General features: G+C 41.3%; 1 long non-coding RNA gene across 1 annotated transcript; it reads left to right on the top strand.

Annotated features, from left to right (window-relative positions):
- The first annotated feature begins 337 nt into the window (after positions 1-337).
- On the top strand, positions 338-6458 carry LOC125364613. Its single transcript, XR_007213543.1, has 3 exons — positions 338-1003; positions 1981-2187; positions 6368-6458. It is a non-coding gene; the product is annotated as an uncharacterized LOC125364613 (long non-coding RNA).
- Positions 6459-6947: the final 489 nt, after the last annotated feature.

Genomic DNA, 6947 nt, shown 5'->3' with positions numbered 1-6947 from the left:
GAAAAAGAATTTCTGCTTGGCAGACACTGCCCCTCTCGAACTTGCCCTCTCTACTTCCAGACAGCAGCTATTATCGCTGTGCATCTGGCATCTGTGTGTCTGAAGACCTGCTGTCTGTGAAGTATGGCGTCTCCACCTGATGCCATTCTGGCTGAACATATACCAGCAGAAATATCATAGGCAACTTCTAGGATCCTTCCTTATAAAAGAGTTGGCTCAAGAACATCTTCATCCTTGAGCATGAGTACAATGGCTGGAGCTCTACCCACTACCTTATTCCATCAGGATAATGCCTCTTTAATGCATCAGGATAACACCTCTTTAAGAAATGGTTGAGCAATGGGTTGGAAAGAGCTCATAAGAAGACAAAAGTTCCTTCATACTTTGTTGAACATTGTTACTATAATTTTTCTGGCCTTTCTCTCCTTACACATTTGAATTAGAAGGAAAGCTCACTGAAGCCACGATAGTTAAGCTCTCTTTTTCTTGCAATAACCTAATCATCTCTGGTACCCATGCTGTCTTACCTTTGGACTCCTTTGTTGTCTAACAGACAATAAGTCCCACTCATGTGAGGCAGATTGGGTTGAGTTGTCTATTAACCAAGCCATCAAGATTATCCTGCTACATAGTGTGATAGTCCCATTCCTGCTGAGCTATAAGCCAATGTATTGTTCTGAAACTTCACTGTAGTGTACCAACGGCCACCCAGGAGAAATATGGCATGGAGATGGAGAGGCTGGGGATGGTTGCTCTATGGTAGAGCACTTGTCTGCCACACAAAAGACCCTTGGTTAGATCCCCAGAACCACCACAAGAAAAACAAATCATCACAGAAAAAAAAAATCTGGATCTTATGGTAATCACCATCACAGAAAATGTACCTGGGCATTAATGTTAAGTGACTCTGAAACTCCCTTAAATTCAGTTGTCTTCAAGGAACAGGTTGGTGAGAATAAAGATGAAATCCACCCATAAAGAAAGAAGCTGAAATCAGATATAAGTACACACAACTTCATGTAACTAGTCTCACAACTTGAAGCAAGACCAAATCCTGATAAAAAAGACACTTTAATGTTTTTTCCAACATGTTCTTGCCTTCCTCTAAACAAATACATTCTTGTTTTTTGCCAAGAATTTTTCTAACAGTGGATAAGAAACTAAATCATATTTACAGTAACACCCACTTAGCCAAGATAACTGAAGATAACCTATCAGGAATATGGCTACCAGGAAATTCTCTTCTAAATATAAATTCTCCAACTCCATGATTCAGATTACAAATTTTAAACTATGGTTTAAGGATCAATTATTTAAATAGCCTATTATTTAAATAATCTATTAAATAATTAGTTAAATAGTATAAATATTCCCTTAACAATAAGTAAGAAAAATATATGATTTATTTAGCACTGAAAGAATCCAAATGATGCTTACTATTGTTTAATATTGTTTACTACTGTCCAATTGTTAACAAAAATTATTTTTAGTTTCAACCACTTTCCCTCAGCTGTACAACACATGGAGATTAGTAAACCAAGCAGGAAAAAAAAAGCATACATGTTTCTAAGGATGAATCAGAGAATGTGTGATTTCTTTTCCCTTGCAGGCTATTGGCTCACCAATTACAAAGAGGGGTAAATCTCAAGAGATTTTTAAGTTCAATCTGAATAAACATCCTTAAATTGAATGCTTATCCAAACACTGGCAAAACTAGACCAGCAATCATCTCTCTTTTCTTAGTGGAGTTTCTAGTATTTCCTGTCTCCAACAGGACTGGACTATCTTGGGAAGAGTCTACTAATGACTGGAACCATCTGGACATAACTGGAAAACACTCAAAGATTGAAAAAAACCAATACAAACAAACAAGAGAAAAGATACTATGTGCTGTTTCAGGCTGCCAGAGAGATGATGATAATTATAATGTGATGCTAAAAAAATAAGTTGACTTGATATTTCTTTTTATTTTCCAGGAAGAAATATTCTAAAAAGAGTTTATCCTTTCTGCTTTGATAGTGCTCCAGAAAAGAAATCTACAAAGCAGACCTCCAGCTCTCTTTAGGGTGGACTGCAAACAAACCTATGAAATGGCTTAGAGTCAAGGAGCACTATTTATCTGCCCCTAGCCATTACTAAATTACTGTGCATCACAGTAATTTGGAAGAGGTTACAAAATAATCTATGGTAAGTAATAGTCTGATTATGAGTCATTTTTCTGTGAGCCAAGTAAGACTATCCTCAGTCATTCCAAAGGAGTGGGCAATAAATCTATTTGGAGAAAGGAATTCTGAAGAGCCACTGAAGATCTAGGTTAACCCTCTGTGGTAAACTCCATTGATAAGACATAATATCTTTTCTTAACTCCATATATGCATGCTTGTGTATCATAGTTCAGGAAAAAAAAGAGCATTTCCCAGACTCCCTTGCAGCTAAAGTCCTAGATACCATTGGATCCTACTCATTGTAACCACTAGTAAAGGATTTAAGGTAAAATACATGCCCTATCCTGCTTCTGTTATTTCTGGAGACCATCACCCAAACACTAGAATGAGCAAAAATGAGACTTTCTGAGGGATTAGTGGCAGGTTCAAGCAATCCATCTTGTTAGTATGGGTTTTAACAGGTATGACAAAGTTCTGTGCATGGCAAGCACCAGGGCTTGCCAACTGTGGCACATTCCTGATCAGGTTAGTGTCTCATATGGCCTTTCTGCCTTGCCTTTATTTTTTTTTCTTTTTGACCAGTTCTGAGGCTTGACCTTAGGGCCTACATGCCTTCCCTGAGCTTTTATGCTCAACGCTAGTGCTCTACCACTTGGGCCACACACTCATACTAAGCTTTTTGTAGATTAACTGGAGATAAGAGTCTCATGGCCTTTCCTGCTTGGGCAAGATCTCACAGATATCAGCCTCCTGAGTAGCTAGGATTACGGGTGTGAGCCACCAGTGCCCAGCTGTTCCACCATCTTGATAGTGGCATTGATGTGGTATTTCTAGAAACAGCAGTTACAGATAGCAGGACCTTCATTTTTGGTTTAATAGTTTCATGATTACGGAAGATCTAGTAGCCTACTTGGTATGTCTCTGAATTATAGCTTTAAGAGTTGTTCCTGTTAAGGTTGCCTTCTCAATAATTCTATAAGCCATTGAATGTCCACTAATGAGTCTGTTTCTCTTTGAAACAGAGAATGTACTGCTTGCATCAGCACGACCCAGTTTTGAAGATGGACATAGGGTAGACAGAATGAGGAGTGAGGGTGGAGTAAGAAACACAAAGAATATTTCCAATTGATGACTGGTGTAGGGGAAAGTTTTATCCTGGAGCCTATTTCTAAACTAAGGAGTTATGAAAAGAGAAAGAATTAGAAGCCAGGAAATGGAGCCAAGTTTGGGACAGAGGAGAAGTTCAATTCTGTGCTAAGTGGGAGAAGCGTAGATGAAGACAGAGGCTGAGGCCTGCAGTAAAGGAACTGAGTTGAAAAGACTGTAATAAAGGAAACCCAGAGCTACAAGTTCTATGGTCACTGTGGTCAACTGGTCCTTGAAAGTGACAAAAAAATAGGCTCAAATTCCATAGGTTGCTGTAAACCCAGCAGTCCTCCCAATGCATTGGTCTATCACAGAAAGGACAGGTGGCTCAGGTGGTCCCCCAGTCCCGTGGCTTCTTTGTATACTGACTTGACATCTCAAATTATCACCCGACCACTCCCAGGTGCTTCTTTCATGACATTTCCCTCCCTTCCCAAAGCTCATCACACAGTACAGCAGACTCCATGCATGGAGCGGGAAGCAGAAAAACACAAAGTTGTGAGTCTCTTTATTAAAAAAAAAAAAATCCCTTAGCCAAAATACTCTTTAATTCTGCTACTTGGCTCCTGTCTTACCCTGCACTGAAGTCAAAACTCTTGCAAAAGTCATGCTCTTCCATTCAGCTTACATCAGAAGATTCTTGTGTATTTGTATCATGGAACGGATCACATTTTTTTTTAGATAGTGTCTTGGTATGTAGCCCAAGATGGCTTCAAACACATGATCCTCCTGCCTCCATCTTCTCAGTGCTGGGATTACAGATACATAGCAGACCTGGCCTAAGATATATTTTTGTTTCCTTCCTTCTTTGCCCAGCATAATCAACCCAGACATGTTTTTCTCCAGGAAAAATGGCCCAATGAGACAGTTTTTCCCCTAAGACATTCTCTGCCATGGGCTTTTAAAGTAGGGTACAAGATATATTTGAATTCATATGGATAGTATCCAGAGTGTAGATGGAAAGATGATTGTGCCAGTCAGTTTTCCATTGCTGCTCCAAAATGCCTGACATAGTCAACTTACCAAGAGGGAAAGATTTATTTTAGCTCATAGTTTCAGCCCAAGGTCACTTGATGCCATCACTTTGGGCCTTTTACAATGTAGACTATCACGTAGGGCGTGTAGGATGGAACAAAGAACATAAGCTTATGGTGGTTAGGAAGAAGAGAGAGCAAGAGAGAGGGAAGGAAAGAGGGGAGAAAGAATGACAGAGAGAGTAGGGAACCCACTATCGCCTTCAAGGGTGCACCGCCCAAGGACCTAACTTCCTTCCACTAGGCCCCACCTTCCTTCCACAAGTTCCACCACCTGCCAATAGCATCACGGACAGCAGCCAAAACTTCAGCACTGGCCCTTGGGTCACATTTTAGATCTAATCTATAACAGTCATTCTTGAGCTTCTCCCTACTATGGTTTGTTGGGAAGGGATATGAGTAGACAACAGAAGAGGGAGCAGATGAAGAAGCCCTCTTCTTGCTGAGAACCAGAGGGCTGGGACCCTTGGACACAGCTCCATGTGCCCCATGTTGTAGAGCACAGTGGTTCAAGTCTCTGCTAGAGCCAGGCTGCCTGAATACAGATCCTCATTCAACTATGTCCTCACTTCAGGACTTGAAGGCAAATTCGCCTGACTCTCTGCATTTGAAGAATGACAATAATCATAACATCTACCTATTGTTTATGGCGGCGCTAAGTGAGGAAATGGACAAAGCACACAGAACAATAGCCAAAACATTTCCCATGCTCAGTAAAAGCTAGCCATGGTGGTGACAGAAATATTTTCTTTAAAATTTGTTTTAATTTTTTTAAATTTTGTATTTATTTTTATTAGCCTTAAGTAGGTGTAAAAAGGGGTTTCAAGTCAACATGTCAGTTTATGAGTAAAATGCAGCATGAGTACGCCATAGCTTGGTTAGTATCTCCCCTTTGGTCATTCTCCCCCATCTCTAAGCAACCAGATTGGTCAGATTAGTTGGGCGGTGGAGCAAGAGGAAGGGACAGGTACCCCCCCCCCCTCCAAACACACACCACTTGGTACTTACAAGCTCTGTGACACTGCATAAGCTGTTTAGTTGTCCAATTCTCAGTTTCCTCATCCTGAAAGTAGGGGTGGCTATTCCTTCTGCTGCCACTCTCTGGAGGATAAAGGTAGACTTTATAGAGGAAAACCAAGTGACACTGGGAAGCCCCATTGTCCAAGAAGTAACCTCAGCTGCCAACCTCATCTCTCTCATTGTCATTCTTCCATAACTGGACTTTGGAATCAAAAAATACCTTCCACACAGCCATAAATGCTTCTTTAGCCTTCCTCTTTTTTCTATACTTCCTCCTCTATTCTCAATTTCAAGAACAAAATAAACCTGAAAAAAAAGAAGGTATAAGCAACAATAACATACCTTCCTAGCGATTTTCTAAAGAACTGATTGAATAAGCCAGACTTGCTAGAGGGCAGACAGAATTTGTTCTGTCTCCCATTGACCCATCCAACATGCTGTTTCGGTCTTATATTTCTCACACTGGGGCCAACCCCATGTAATGATCAAATTATCAAAACTCTTGCCCAGCCTCTTGCCTGGTTAAGCCTTTTCCATTCCCCAACACAGGCTTGCAGTGGACAGAGGGGTGAGACTATATTCCCTATCCTTCTTTCTCATTTTTTCCCCCTAGTCACTGCAATCACTGATCACAGGCCTTGGGTGCTGTGGGAAGGAAAGAGAAAGAGGAAAGATTTACTTGAAGGGGCAGTTGCCAGGAGCATTGATGCCCTAGGTCATGATGGACCTACATAGCTGACCCTTGGTCTCCCAGAGTGGGATTGCTATCTATAAAACCTACTGTTAGGCATCCCCCAGTTCAGATCTTTTGGTGTAGACAATTCCTGACCTCTGGCTAACTCAGTAATTCTTTCTTCAGTCCTAACTGCCTGGAGCCCAAACCCTCACATCAGGGTATATTGCAACAGTCATTTGTGTACCCTCTTACATTTCTGCAGTTTCCTAAAGTATGAACCCACAATGCAACATTTTCCGGTTGTCTCCATGCTGCCCCATGGATAGGAAGCCAAGATCTGCCAATCAGAGGTTCTGCTTTGGCTAGTCATCTGGATCTGGAAGAGCAAGTGAGAAGAGTTCAAAAAAGATTCACTGAGGAAGTAGCACTGGGGATCAAAGGTAGAGTGCTAGCATTGAGCTGAAGAGCTCAAGGATAGTGCCTAGGCCCAGAGTTCAAGCCCCACAACCACCAAAAAATTAAAAAAAAAAAAAGATTTACTGAAACACAAGTGGGTTGGTTAGTCAGTGCTTGTCTGGAGAATTAAGAGACAGGGGTCGACCAGATGTTTATGCAAAGAAATAAGGAATCTCTTTGGAAAAAGAAAAGGTCTTTGCAAAGCATTAGTCATCCACCAGGCAGGGCATAGATTCTCCATCAATCCATGGCTTGGTGAATGTCTAGCTGTGGCCAAGGTCTAAATACCAGCAAGCAGGTGTAGAGAAGATCAGTTGGGTTGGTAGGACAATGTACAGAGGCCTAGGGAATGGAGTGGTCATTCATGCCAGAGCAGACACAAGGAAACAGATGGAGTGACCCATAGGCTGGTTCTGTGCTCTCCACTCTCAAGCTCTTTATGGCCTCTCA

This window comes from Perognathus longimembris, chromosome 16 (assembly GCF_023159225.1).
Source record: "Perognathus longimembris pacificus isolate PPM17 chromosome 16, ASM2315922v1, whole genome shotgun sequence".
Classification (NCBI taxonomy): domain Eukaryota; kingdom Metazoa; phylum Chordata; class Mammalia; order Rodentia; family Heteromyidae; genus Perognathus; species Perognathus longimembris.
This window is presented reverse-complemented; position numbering and strand designations above follow the sequence as displayed.